This window comes from Pinus tabuliformis, chromosome J (genome assembly GCF_031772625.1).
Source record: "Pinus tabuliformis cultivar Carrire ecotype Pingquan chromosome J, CPIR1, whole genome shotgun sequence".
Lineage (NCBI taxonomy): Eukaryota > Viridiplantae > Streptophyta > Pinopsida > Pinales > Pinaceae > Pinus > Pinus tabuliformis.
In genome coordinates, this window is record NC_142295.1 from 913038477 (window position 1) to 913053045 (window position 14569).

At 39.8% G+C, this 14569-nt stretch overlaps 1 long non-coding RNA gene across 5 annotated transcripts in view; it reads right to left on the minus strand.

The window, feature by feature from the left end:
• Positions 1-1649: 1649 nt before the first annotated feature.
• Positions 1650-14569, minus strand: part of LOC149229707 (uncharacterized) — a 58620-nt gene continuing 45700 nt past the window's right edge. The window contains exons 4-6 of one of the 5 annotated variants that reach the window (XR_016247955.1): positions 3981-5505; positions 2966-3051; positions 1650-2192 (exon numbers count right to left, since the gene is read on the minus strand). This is a non-coding gene — a long non-coding RNA (uncharacterized LOC149229707). Of the gene's footprint in view, positions 2193-2965; positions 5506-6567; positions 14249-14569 lie in introns of those variants that run through there. The other 4 variants (XR_016247958.1, XR_016247957.1, XR_016247956.1 and 1 more) reach the window with 4 other exon arrangements.

The following is a 14569-nucleotide window of genomic DNA, read 5'->3' on the forward strand; positions in this document are numbered from 1 at the left end:
TTTACACAAAACCCATGTTTCAGATTTTACAATTTTGCCTTCATTTTCCTGGAATCTGAGCCCCAAATTTGATGCTTGGAAACTACATGTTTTTCTGTCTTGAACATTTTTCAATTATCATGGAACTGAAACTTGGTGTTCTTTGGAATTTTATCTTGTAGATCGTTTGACATTTGGTCATATGCCTTGACACATGGGAAATAGATGGGCACTTGGTGCTTTATATTGGTTTTATTATTGTCATTTAGGAGCTTTCTACATTCGACATTTTTGGCAGCTTTGAGATGCATACACATTCCTTTACTTTAGCATAAGAAAACACTTGTAAGCACTGCTACTTGGCTCTGATTTGGTGCTTTGTGTGGGTGCCTTCTTTGATGCATTGGTCAATGTATTATTAGTGTTTTTCCATGACTCTTAACATCCTATATTGGCACTTCCTCGTGGCATTCACTTATGGGTCCATCACTTTGACACAATTGGCACCTTCACACTCGGGTGCTCTCGATTTGACTCTCAACCGTTGGGCTTTTTAAATTGTCACTAAGAAGCATTTATTCCCTTGTCAACCCTTTTAGATCTAATCATAACGGTGCGCATGATTCCTCCACTTGCTCTATCTCTTGCAATGGCCAAAAAGACAGATTTGACCACTAGAATTTTGACCACCTCTTTAGCTGATCCGGATTTTAAACAGGAACGCAACAAATTACAGAGATAACCATAAATACAGAGATGCGATAACCATAAAAATAGAGATGCAGCGGAAATAATACTTCATTTCATTACTGTAAAATATTGAAATATGCTTACAAACAGAAATGGAAAGAAACCAGCTAGGGCGATGGTAGCTTATCTCTGAGAAGAGATGTGGCGGCTACATGCCTCTGAACTGTTCCGAACTGTATTACAATGAGGCTCGAAGGCCTATTTATTGTTGAGAAACAATGGAAAACCCTTCACATACCGAAACCTAACCCTAGAAGATGAAACGCCAAATTGTGGGCCCCGTTTGGGTAAATTGGTACATCAATTTCCCGGGGTCGTAACTTTGGCATACGATCTCCGTTTGACGCGTACGATAGCTCGTTAGAAAGATCTATCCGAGTACTACCACTTTGGGGGGGCAAGATTAGGGCTCGGTCGCCCCAGAATTCCAAAAAAACGTCGTTTAGGGCCTCAAAACGGCTCCGGAAGTTCAGGACCCGAAAAACTGCTAAAAATAGTAAACTGTGCTACAATTAAGGAAACTGAAAATGCTGAGAAAGACAATGGTGGGGGTCCAGGTGGACCTGGCAGGTGGCCACCAATATCCACCTGGATCATTAGCATTTTTGTGAAGCCAATATAATCGAGGATCTTGTTTTTAGTTATCTTGCAAAACATTCAAAACTAAAATACCATTATGTCAGATAACTTGAAGATGAAATCTTTAGCAATACATTTGAATAAACATATTTCATCAGTTTTCAAAAGCTCATAGCCTTGAATCACACATTATAATGATAACTAAATTGACAATATGAATAACAGGGTCGTGATTGAACTCTGGAAAAATCCCCCTTTCGATCAACACATTCGATATTAAAATTAAGAAGGTAGTAAAACATATTCCTTGGAGATTTTTGGTGTGATCATCATAGGAATATCAATTGAGCTGCCACCAACAATATCATATTCAATCATAAAATGAAGTGCAAACATAACATTGCTTTGAACCACTTTGAACCAATCCATCAATTGTAGTGAAGCACTTTGAACCCAATCCATCAATTGTAGTTCCCTTTTTTATCATCTACAATAATGTCACAGATGATAACAATGCAACTTGTGTCCTCTAAGTAAATTTATTATATTGCATGTTTTGCTTTGGACTACTACTAGAGGTTCCTATGAACTGCACCTGGGCTTTGGCATTTGTTATGAGTAATGACTTAACATTCTAGAGTGAGCACACTTGCTTGGCACTCTCAATAATACTCGACATTGTTACTTTGAGGGCAGATTACTAAAATACATAATGTCATTTTCTTCCTCATTTATGAAATTCTTGAAATGCCTTATTAATAACTATTGAATGAACTTCACTTGGTTGTGATGCTTGGCTCGTGGCTTGGTAGTTGGTGGACCTGGAGATTGAGCCTCAAGCCCAATATTTTTTGTAAAACAGAACAACGAGCCTTCAAATTAACCTGAGAGCAGAAAAAATCTTTAAAACCAGAAAAATGTTTAGCTTGAAGTTTCAATTTTTTTACAAAAAATTATAAAAAATTTGCAGGTGATAACATCGGCTCCAATGGGGATGTTATCCTCCCTGTGAGGTAGCAAAGAACCCACAGACCAAGTGCCTGATCCATTGGGCTATTCCCAAATTCTTTTTGCAAACTGTAACTATGATCTAATCTGAAAATACTACTGCAACTAAAAACTGAAATGCGCACAATCTAAAAGCCATACTGTAATCTGAAGGCCGAAATTTGCAAATTGAAACCATCTATTCAACAGTTCAAAAACCGCTTATATACAAACTGAAATGAAAACCTCTGAAAGATGAAACCAAACTGCTCACTGATAATTTTGCTGTAAACTGGAAGTGAAATCCTTTGTACAAACTAGAATCTGATTCTGCAACTCACACTGAAGTACTGGAAACCGAAAAACTTTAATGCTAAAATATGCTCACTCTTTTGAGCTTATTCAAGAACAAACTATTCTACTATTAGTTGATGAAAACAACTGCAACATTAACTTTTTTCAAAAACCCAATGCAACCATGTAAGTAAATGGTTACTTAATTGATTTCTGCTTTCCCTCTCCTAAAAAAAAGGAAAATTTTGAAAGATGGCAATTCAAATTCCAGCTGAAACTAATACTCATAGTCCATGAACACCACAAAATCTACCTTCACTAATGAATGCAACAGACTTGTAAAGGGGTCCATGAAAGTATCAAAAGTTAAAACTACCTCTTCTTGATGAGCGAAAAGAAAATGGCATCCTTCATTTGCAATAGATGTTGTTCCTTGTTCTATTTCCTTAAACTCGCGATCATCTTTAAACAAAGAAACAACAATCCGCTCAATATTTTCATTATCCACATCAGGGAAAAACTTTGTACGTTCTTGAAAATTTTCAAATGGAACTGCCACATTACATGTATCAGGAATAACAATAATTAACCCTTCATGTAAGTCAACGAGAATGTCATCTTGGCTTTCAAAAATTTCAGAATTTACCAATGCAAGAGGTGTAATATTGTGAATATCATCTTCATTTTCAAAGTGTTCTAAAACAACCTGCTCTTCTTAACTGACTGATTCAAAAGGTAAATAGACTGCAGAAAAATCTGATTGATTATCCATATCTTCGTCCTGATTTCTTAAAATTTCTGAAGATTGTTGGATCTCTTCATTATTCTCAAGGGATAAAGTATGATTTTGAATATTATGACCCTGATTTTCTTCATTTTCAGTCAAGAGAGGCACTATATTCTACTGCAAATCTTCCTGAATATTATGACAATTATCCTCTAATATATTTTTCTGTTATTAAAAATAATCTTCATAAAATTCTTTGATTTCTTCATCCATTAATTCTTCATCACCATATTCATTTTCAATGTGTTGAATAAAATTTTCAAAACTTTCACAACAGTTCCCAAAAAGTGATAAAGATTGGTAGCATTCCATAAAATTCTCATAAATATCCATATGAAAATCTTTAAGAGAATATAAGCTAGCAAGTGGCAAATTTTCATACCATGATCTTGTCTTTCCTTCCAAAGAAACCATGAACATTTTCATTAGACAATCTTCATGCAACTCAACTCTTTGCTTATGTATATGAAAATGAAATTTGATCAAATGCAAAATGGTATTGCATCCTTTTTTATCTTTAAATTTTGGCAAATATGTTTGCAAATTTATTCAAGGAAAAAGATTTGGAAAAACAGGAATATGTGAACGATTTATAGGATCATACCTTTCATATCTGCAAGCTTCTATGGAATATGTCTTCGGACAGTGGATTCACCAAGAAATTATTTAGGTTATCGATTCTCCAGACACTGGAGTCACCAAGGAATTTTGAGCTCTGGAGTATTTGACAATGGAGTCACCAGGTGAAAGATACACAACCACCTTTGTGTTTGACTTCTGTTCACCATCTGAAATCAGATCTAAAGCATTGTCGTTGCTCCAAGGTTATTTACTTTAAGTCTTCACCTCCCAACAATGGCCCCAAAAGGTTATCACTCCATAATTTTCCTGCCTATGAAAGGAAAACCCAGAGGTAACATTGAACCAATCTTTTAAAATAGAAGCTAACCCTTCCAACCCAGAGAGGGCTCTCTTTACAACTCAGTTGTCCAATGTCACTTCAACAGGTGGTTGTGTGCTTAGATCATTGGCTAGATCTTTGGTAGGGTAAGGGTTTTACAAAGTGGTTGGACAAAGAGAAAATCCATTTGGCAATGAGTCAAAGGTTGAACATAAATCAAAGGGTTTCCAAGATCTTGGTTGATGAACGCAAAACTTACAAAGGCAAGATAAACAATATTTCCTTAGACCATTAGATCATTAGAGTATGGTGGTAGAATTAAGAAAACAGTCCATCAAAGAAAGCACCAAAAGATGAATTATGTATTGAATTTAGAGAAAGAGAGTGAAAATACTTGAATATAATGAAGGGCAGAGCATTTAATGAATTCTGAACTCATAAACGTTCATTCAAATATAAAGAAATAACACAGAAGGAAAACATGCACTAAGGAAACTGAATGGAAAATATTGTCACATGAATCTTTGGGTAAAATGCCCAAGTACTTCTACCTTGGAAACTCTAATCTATATTAAAAACAATTCCTGTACATACAAAGGATTTTTCTCTCCAAACCAAACTCCTGTTTCATTACAAATGATGAAATATATAGCAAATATAATATTCTAGTTATTGCTAGATTTTAGGAGTAAAATCTTATTATTAAATCTAAAATTAACAACTAAATAAAAACAATCTTCTAATTTGTTGCAAACTTTCAGTATCCAAGTCTAAAGATAAAAAAAATTGTTGCAAAAGAATTCGAACTGTTGGAAATCTGAAGTTGAGTTTCCTTGAAATTTGGGATATGCATCTTTGGCTACAAGGTATTAAGAACTAACTGCTTTTGATCACTGGATATGTTCAATTTCTAATATGTGGGGCTTATAATTATCTTACCACGTACCCTGCTATCTGTATAAGCTGCCTAGAATCCTAGAATAGATCCTTACAGCGCTACCAAAACTTTAATTTTTTAAATGTTTCCACTTCATTTGGCAGCGCTTCTCCTTCTCATTTTACTTCAATGTTTTGTTGCCTCCACTAGAATGTCTATATTGCTGGATCTGCTATGCAAAAATCACAACTTCATTGCTTTCAAGAGATATGACTAATGAATTTGTGAGGACTTCCCATTGTTAGCTCTGATTAGAATTCCAAATGAATCAACCCTTCAATGATGATAGACCTGCATATGAATTATCCAACCATTGTTTAGTTGATATAAATTGTAATGAAAACAATAATAATTGTGTTCACAAGTCAAGCATTCAGTATCTGCAATCAAATATACATAATAGAAACTAACAACAAATTGTCCACTCATGCTAACATTAGCACGAGTTGTAAGAATTTCCATAAACCCTTTCATTAAAGATTTAGCAATGGTTCCATTTGAATCAATCATAAAGCCCCAAAACATTAGAAGAATTGGATGCATATTTTTGGAAATACGTTTCATTAAACCAACGACATCTCTCAAAATTTTCACAATTTTGTAGAAATTCTCGCGAGTCACCTAATTGACGTCGTTTTACACAAAACCCATGTTCCATATTTTGCAATTTCAGCTTCCTTTGCCTGGAATCTAAGCCCCAAATCTGATGCCTGGAAACTACATGTTTTCCTGTCTTGAACATTTTTCAATTATCATGGAAATGAAACTTGTGTTCTTTGGCGTTTTATGTTGCAGATCGTTTGACATTTGATCATATGCCTTGAAACATGGGCAATAGATGGGCACTTTGTGCTTTATATGGGTTTTATTATTGTCATTTAGGCGCTTTCTACATTTGACATTTTTTGCAGCTTTAAGATGCATACGCATCCCTTTACTTTAGCATAAGAAAACACTCGTAACTTCGTAAGCACTGCTACTTCGCTCTGATTTGATGCTCTGTGTGGGTGCCTTATTTGATGCATTGGTCAATTTTTTATTAGTGTTTTCCCTGACTCTTAACATCCTATATTGGCACTTCCTCATGGCATTCACTTATGGGTCCATCACTTTGACATAGTTGGCACCTTGACACTCAGGTGCTCTCAATTTGATCATCAACGCTTCGGATTTTTAAACTGTTACTGAGAAGTGTTTATTCCCTTGTCGACACTTTCAAAGTTAATTGTTATATGGAATCTACAACTGTGGACAGAAGTATCTTCCCTAGACCTAGTGGCCTTGTCTAGAACAATAGAAATCAAAGACTATAAATTTCCCCTTAGAGGAATTTGAAAATGGAAAGATGCTTACTTGTGATCTGTCGCAAGCTCTTCTCTCCTCTTGGCTTATCATCTCCAATCATAGCTCTGACTGCTATAATTAGAACCTGCACAAACAAACAACACAAGCCAAAGATCTACAACAACTATGTAGCATTATCTAATCACTCTATTCAATGGATCAGCATAGCATTGAAATATATGAATGTAAACATAACATAAAACATATAGGAAAATGGTATACTCTTTGTATTAATATGAAAGGGAGAGAGTTTACAACCAAAAGTGGAAGTTGATCTTGTAGAAATCCCTCCAAGTTGACTTGTCCTTCCTTGCCACAGTGTACACCTCAGAGCCACCTGTTGACGGTGTTGGACCCGCCACATTCAAGGGATCTCCCCGGTATGAAGTCCCAACTAGACCTCACACCGTTTGGTGTAGGAGTCCCATCCGGTATAATGGCCCGACTGCCATTATCTTAAAGATATGCCTTAGCTTTTGCTTGTCAGCACATGAGAGTGATATACTTAGTCTTCAAACAGTGAGGTTCGTGTGCCTGGTGAGTGCTTAGTGTAACTTGTGTCTAAGTTCTTTCACTGCAAAGGGAGAGGGTGAGAATGAGTCTCAAGTCAAAAGGGAATAGTCCCAACTCAGTTAGAGACACACAACACAGCAAGATCTGCGTAGCTTCTGGCGGAGTAGTCCACACGGATGCGGCAGTCACAAACACAAAGTGAACAGATAGCACGTACAACACCCAATGGAGTAGTCCACACAAGTGCGACAGTCATTATAACAAGTTTACAAGAATGAGTCTGTCTAGTGTCCGGCGGAGTAGTCCACACGGGCGAGACAACGATAACAACTGATACAACACATTTCCAATAGCATATGCACTAAAACAACCGAAATAGTTCAACTATCTTAGTACAAGTTAAAGCAACATGCATTACAAGCGTCCAAAGAATAGTCTTACAAATGAATACAATACATGTGTGAAAACGTGTTGGCTTGTGTCAAGCTTCTGAGTTAAGCGAAAGTTCCAAGACACATTCGTACACCATATTGGAGCGTTGGAGCCACTGCTCGCTCCTGAAAGAAAAGATTACAGACTCTCAAGGCTATGTGGGAGGAGCCAAAGTGAAAAGTCTTATGCATGTACAAATGAGGGGTATATATAGCCAAGGGTGAAACTGACCCTTGTCACTCTTCGACTTCCCTCATGACTCTTCGACTTACATGACTCTTTAACTTCATCTGTGGGTCTCTTGGACTTCCACGTTACATTACATTGATTACACAAGTATGACCCAAAATAGTGATGTCGCCAAGGTGATTCATGACAACACGACATAACATTGCTAGTATGCACATGCTGGCTATGTTGTTCATGTCGAGTTGTTGCGCTGTTGAGTGATGAGTGTGCCCGTGGTATACCATAGCTTCACCTCCGCATGGCAAAGTGCACGAAGTCTTCAATGGTCTTGGTGTTCGCTTGATGGTTCATGCATGTGCATGTGTCTCCTTCGCTTGCTACTTGGTATGCTTCGTGTGTTCGTCCAACCGCGAGCAAGTCTTCTAGCATGTACTCCTTGTTCATCTCGTTCGTCATTACGCCATGTCTCATCCGTGTACCTGTTTCTGTAATCACTCATGACGAGACGACATCAAATCCAAAAATCCCCTAGGCTACCATGATGCATTGCCTTTCGTTTCCAGGTGCAAGTGACTGGGAGAGAGGACAAGACTCTGAAACAGCGCAGAGCACACGTCAAGTTGGTATGCAAAGCTCTGGGACACTGTCGAGAAAAATTGCACAGAGGTCATTGAGAGGCTAGGTTGAGCAATCCAGGACAACAGGTGACGTCTACGGGATATGGCTCATTTGGGAGGCAGAATTGCGTAGTTTTTCCGGGGAAGGCAGTGCGGGCAACAAGAAGCACTGGCAGTGAAAATTGAGCAGATTTCCAGAGAAGGTCGGGATTGGGCTGAGGGAACCTGCTGGTCAAAACTGAGCAGATCTAGGAGGCAATCAAGTAGGTTGATGTTTGCGCAGTTTCCAAGCTTAGCGGGGTGTCGGGCAGTGAGTGGACTCACTGACAAAACTGCAACTTTTCAAGAGTGACAAGCAAGCCGACAAGGGGACTACCTAACAAAATTGTGCATTTTCCTAGGATAGTGCAGTGACAGGCAACGGGTGCTTGTCCCTCATATCTGCGTAATTTCTTCAGGCGGTGCAAGAAGGCAGGCTGACAGATTCTGCGCGGTTTTGGCGATGAGTGCAACCCTAGGTCACTGCTTAAGTCAAATTCTTCGGTTGACCAACAGGAGGCTTGATAGAAAGGCTTGCAGGAAGCGCAGACTGAGATGGCCTCTTGGGAAACTTTTGCAATGTTCTAGGTGACAGTCATCCAGGTTGATTCCAAGATTGTGCAGTGCAGACTGCCTGGAGGGCAGCCTCAAGCTCTACGCAGCGCTGGGCAACAGTGCTTGGTCACTGAGGACTGAGACTGCGTAGTGCAGCTCAGTGGAGGTCCGGTTAATGGAGGGTGGTCCGGTTGACAGATTTTCGGAAAAAATGGTTGAGTGTGTGAGCGAGTGAACTCGTGTATACATGACCTTGCGAACACACACTCAACATGACTCGACGACAAGACACCTCAAACCACAAGACAACATATGCTCAGTGTGACTGACTGCGGGACTGTCTAATGGTGAAAGCGACAAGTGCGACACTTCAGATAGACCTTCAGACGACCGTGACAACACTTGCGCGACAATGCTTACAACATTGTGTGTGAGTGCGACGGGTGTTTACATAGTCGAAACAACTCATGCACACGAAGACAAACCTTTGATATCACCATAACAAGGTTGCAAGCATGACATGGCAATCAACATGCCGAAGACAACAATTGGTCAAACAAGCGAAAAGGAAGCAAGACATGTAGAGGAAACACATGAAATGACTTTTTTGTGTTTGCACACATGCATGTTACTGAAGACATGATGATATGACAATGACAAGCAGTCCTACAAACTCAACTAAGAGGTGTACTTCGAAAGGTGTTCTTTACTTACCATACTTACCCTTGAGATGATCATGCATCCGACGGAGTTTGCATGCGGTCCTGATCTTTTTCCATCACTTGGTTCCTTGGTCCTTCTCCTCAACTCCTTGGGAGTGATCTCAGCATGTCACCTTTTCCTGTAGTCACTAAGAGATAAATTAGCGCAGTTTTAGTAGGCAATGACTGCTGTCAGGATGAGGCCATGGGAGGCCCATATATGCAGTTTCTGCATGCAAGATAGATCGGGAAGTTTGGAAAACACTGCACAGTTTTGAGGCACAGGACACTACTGCGGGATGGGGTCCAAGGATGACACCTCTACGCAGTTTCTGAGTGTAGTGCAACCTGGGCAGCTGAGAGGCAATACTGTGCAGTTTCTAGATGCAAGGCACTGCTGCGGGATGGGTTCTGGGAGGACACATCTGCGTAGTTTCAGGTTGCAAGGCAGACTGAGCAGCTGAGGGACAATATTGTGCAATTTCTGGAGACAGCGGGTTCCGGCTGGGGAAAGACACTGGGGGAAACCACTGCGCAGTTTTGGATGCCAAGGGAGGCTAGGGTCTCTGCGCACTACACATTTCCAGTAGGCAAGGGAGAAAACTTGAGGGTTGCAAAAGCAAAGTTCACAGTTCCAAGAAGCTGGATGAGGCTTGGTTGCTTGGGAAATTGGCTAAGTGTGAGATCAGTGAACTGTGAAACAGATGCAAACAATGATAAGACTCGACTATGATCACACACGAACACTTAGTGATACAACGTAGACCATCCAGAAGGTATAAAACATACTCTGCTTGATGCGACAACCTTCGTGACAAGAGTGCATGAAGTGAGTGTGAAACATGTCTATGTACTGAAAACAACTCCTACGCACAAGATTTCCCTTAAACCGAAACAACATTCCCTTTGCATGATAAACCACAATCCCTATGCCCAAAGATGACATACGCTGCATAAAGATGAGAACATGAACAACTCTTAAGATCAAGGAGGGGAAGCTTGAGATCATCAGCTTACCAACAAGTGACCAAGGACGATCAATCACAGGATCCAAGTTAGGCTCCGAAATTTGCATGCGAGCCAAAATTTTGGAGGGTGGTTGTAGCCGCTACAACACCACCCTAATGCAAGGGAATGATAACTCTCTTATGACCAAAGCAGCAACATAAGGGTATGATTAGTCTCCAAAAGCCAACCTCTAGCTTGTGGATGGCAGTAAATATATAGGACATGATGGTAGTTTAGGAATTCTTATCCATTTACCAATCTAGGCTTGAGATCCACTTTTGATGGGAGGATGAGCTCAAGGGATAAGAGGTGAAATATCCAAGGTAGGATGAGATAGGATTCAAAGTTCTTATCCAAGGTAAATGGGTGTAACAACTCCTAGAAGCTTCTGGAAGAGGAAGCTTCAGGATTCTTTTTATTTTTCCCGATTTTCTAGAATCAGTGCACCCCCAGCAAGGGACAACCTACTTTGATCAGCGCAAGTGCATAACTGCGCAACCTGTTGCTGATCGTAGGTCTCTAAAGGGCCAGGGTGCATTGGACCTTAAAAGCACTAGAATGAAGTAGTCAAGGTCATAGACTCAGGGATTTGAAAGAGTCGTGATTAAGGCTTTGTGTAGAGATGATGACAAGGTGTTCATGGATGTTAATGGATCCAGTTTGTAGGCTTATTAACCAGATTTGACAAAATGGCCTATAACAGATTACTCCCTCAAGCACAAAGTCAGAAACAATGTTTGATGGTTGAAGTGCTTTACCTTGTGACAAGTTCGAATCAAGAACAATTAGTAGGATCATCATCTGTTACTATACATTTTCATCATGATATCTCTGCTGAGGGAGGCATACCCATACTCATCACATAAGCTAACATTACATTTACAATGATCAAGAAGACGTGTCCATTGATGACAAAGGTGGACCCATGATTGGATGATTGTTTGTATGATCATAGCCATCATACATTGTGATCTTGTATTAATCCTAAAAATGCAGCCAGGATGGATGAAACTAGATTTGGGGTCTTTTATCCCGTTCACTTGATTGTCCAATGTACAAATCTAGCCATGAGAATAAAGGAGCTAGAGTTGAACATGGTAGACACCATTTGATTACCGACCAATGATGTAAGTCGATAACAGACGCGAGAGAAACCACCGATGATGTTAATGGCTCTCAAGGTACTGCAATACAATCTGTATGGTGTGAATGAATGGGTTGAAGTTGAACAACACACAGAATCTGTTGGTCGAAGGCCAATGATAAAAACCTATCGCCGAGAGCAAGGAAACTTGCCATTGATGTATGCAAGCTGCAAGGTATTGAAGCAAGAATTTCTAAGTCAACTTCCTGGATAATGAGCTGATGTTGACAGGAAGCGACCCGTTGCAGGAGGGCCTTGATGTATCCCCTATCAACGACACAAAACAGGTATCATGGTTCAAGATAAAATGACTTTGATATGGAACTGGTTCAGGAACAGTAGATATGGAATGAAGGCTTAAGAGTACCGTAGCAGATATTAACTGAATGACTTCTCTTGAACACATCAAAGACACTGAATAGAGTTGGTAGCATTGACCCAAAACCGAAAATGGAGGCAATGAAATGGTGTGACGAAACAAAAGATAAGCATATTTACAAACCCAACAACCACAGAGATGAAGTGGAAGAGTGTCGTGTTCAAGAGAAACTCGCTGCCATAATAGGTAGAGTATACCATTTTCCCAATTTCCCCAACCATTGTTGGTCAATACCTCTTTATTTTTTAACAAGCTCGAGGAGGATAACATATGCTTGATCTGTAAGTGTTAAAATTGGCAACTAGGGCCAAACTCCATGAGGATCACCTTATTCATGGCTGATAATATTTTATCTAGATTCCTCTCGTCGAGAGGTGTAGGATTGATCTAAAGATCATCCGATTCCGATAAGTATTTATGGAGATATGAATTTATTTTGATTATGGACAAATTGTCAAAGTCGGCCAGCAACTTATGTAGGCTCAGAAGCCCAACAAACACATCTATTCATCATCAACGTTTGCATATAAATACAGGATGTCTCCTCCTCATTTGGACACACACTTCTCATCCATCTCTCTCTCTCTTCTGCGCAGAAAAGAGTCTCTCTCTCTCTCTCTCTCTCCTGCGCAGATAGGTCTCTCTCTCACACGTGGGAAGGAAGGACGCAGTTTTCTAAGGGTTTACAAACTGCAGATTGGAACTTTGACCAACGTTGACCAGTATTCTCTCTCTCTTGACTGCGCAGTAGGTGAAGCTGACTCTCCTTGGAAATCCGCAATTTTGGCACAGGAATCGAGGTGATCTGACCTCCGTTTTGGAAGATATTGACTGCCCTATTTTAGCGTTGATGCCGATGATGTTGATGCCGCTAATGCCGATGATACTGATGCCGCTGATGCTAATGCCATTGATGTCGATGATGCTGATGCCGCTAATGCCGATGATACTGATGCCGTTGATGCCGATGATGCTGATGCCGCTAATCTAGGGTTTGCTATTGCTGATATAAATCAGATTTTTGTACTATTTCTCTCTGCTGAATTATTGAAGATAAAAGAAAATTTGATCAAAGGGTTTCCCCATATTGGGGTTTGTCCCTATCTAGCTGCCACATCTTGTGTCTCTTGTCTTGGCTTGTTTTCTGTTGATCGTTTAATGTTCTATCTGCACTTTACTTATGTACATGTGATTGCTAATCTGTGGATAATAGTAAGAAAGATAAGTACACTGCTCTAAGCATAGAACATACCATTTAACATGGTATCAAAGCTGAGGTGAAGACAAAGCCCAAGCAAGAGCAATAGCAATCACCGAAGAGAAGGTTGGCAAGGCTATCTAAAAGAACTATGGGGTCCTCAACACTCTTCCCCGTCGAAGACAAGCTCTGTGAAAAGTCTGACTATCACGGATGAAAGATGTCTCTCGATCTGATTTTAGAAGATCAAGAAGTGTTGGACCATGTGAGAGGCAATATTGTTGAGCCTCCATCAAATGCATCCGCTGCTGCCAAGAACAAATGGAAATCCGAAGAATTCAAAGAAAAGAAGATCATCCAGAACTCTATCGACAAGCGCTTGGTGGCCTATGTTTCTGAGCTGAAGACCTCCAAGGAAATCTATGATAGACTTGTGAGTTTATTTAAGGTTAATGATGCAAATCAAGTTCTGTTTCTTAGAAATAAGCTGAAGGAAAATTAAGAAGGGCAAAGATGAAAGTATGCAAGCATATTTCTTAAGAATCACCGAGATCAAGAACGATCTCCTATCTATTGGGGAAGTAATTCCTGACAGGGAAATGGCACTCACAACTCTTGGAGGACCACCATCTGAATGGTATATATTTAGGACTACTCTTCTCAATGATAATGTAATTCCCGGATTTGTGGAGTTAATGGCAAGATGCATTCAAGAAGAAGCAAGGATGGAAGAACAGGAAATGCCCACACTTAAAGATCATCCCGCTACCTTTTCTTCTCATGCTAAAAGAAGAAACAATTCCAAGGCTAAATCCAAAGGAAAGGCTGGAATATGAAATATCCCGTGAAAGGTGTAGGCAATGTCTCTCTTAAATTGAATCAAGGTAATACAATCCACCTACAGGATGTATTATATGTACCTAATCTCAAAAAGAACCTGGTGTCCATTTCGGCAATGGAAGCCAAAGGCTACAAGGTGGCTTTCAGCGATGGCAAGGTACATGTAAAACAAAAAAAATATTAAAGATGCCTTCGCTCTTGGGTTTCGAGTTGATTCATTATATCAAGTCGGAGGAAGTCCGCTAGGTGTCATGTCTTGTGACACATCTCAAGCCCTGATCGAGAATCAAACCGAAAAGAAGATCAAGATCTTAAGGACTGATAATGGGACTGAATATGAATCTAATGAGTTTCATGACTTTTGTAAAGAGGCTAGCATTAAGAGGGAGACTACTA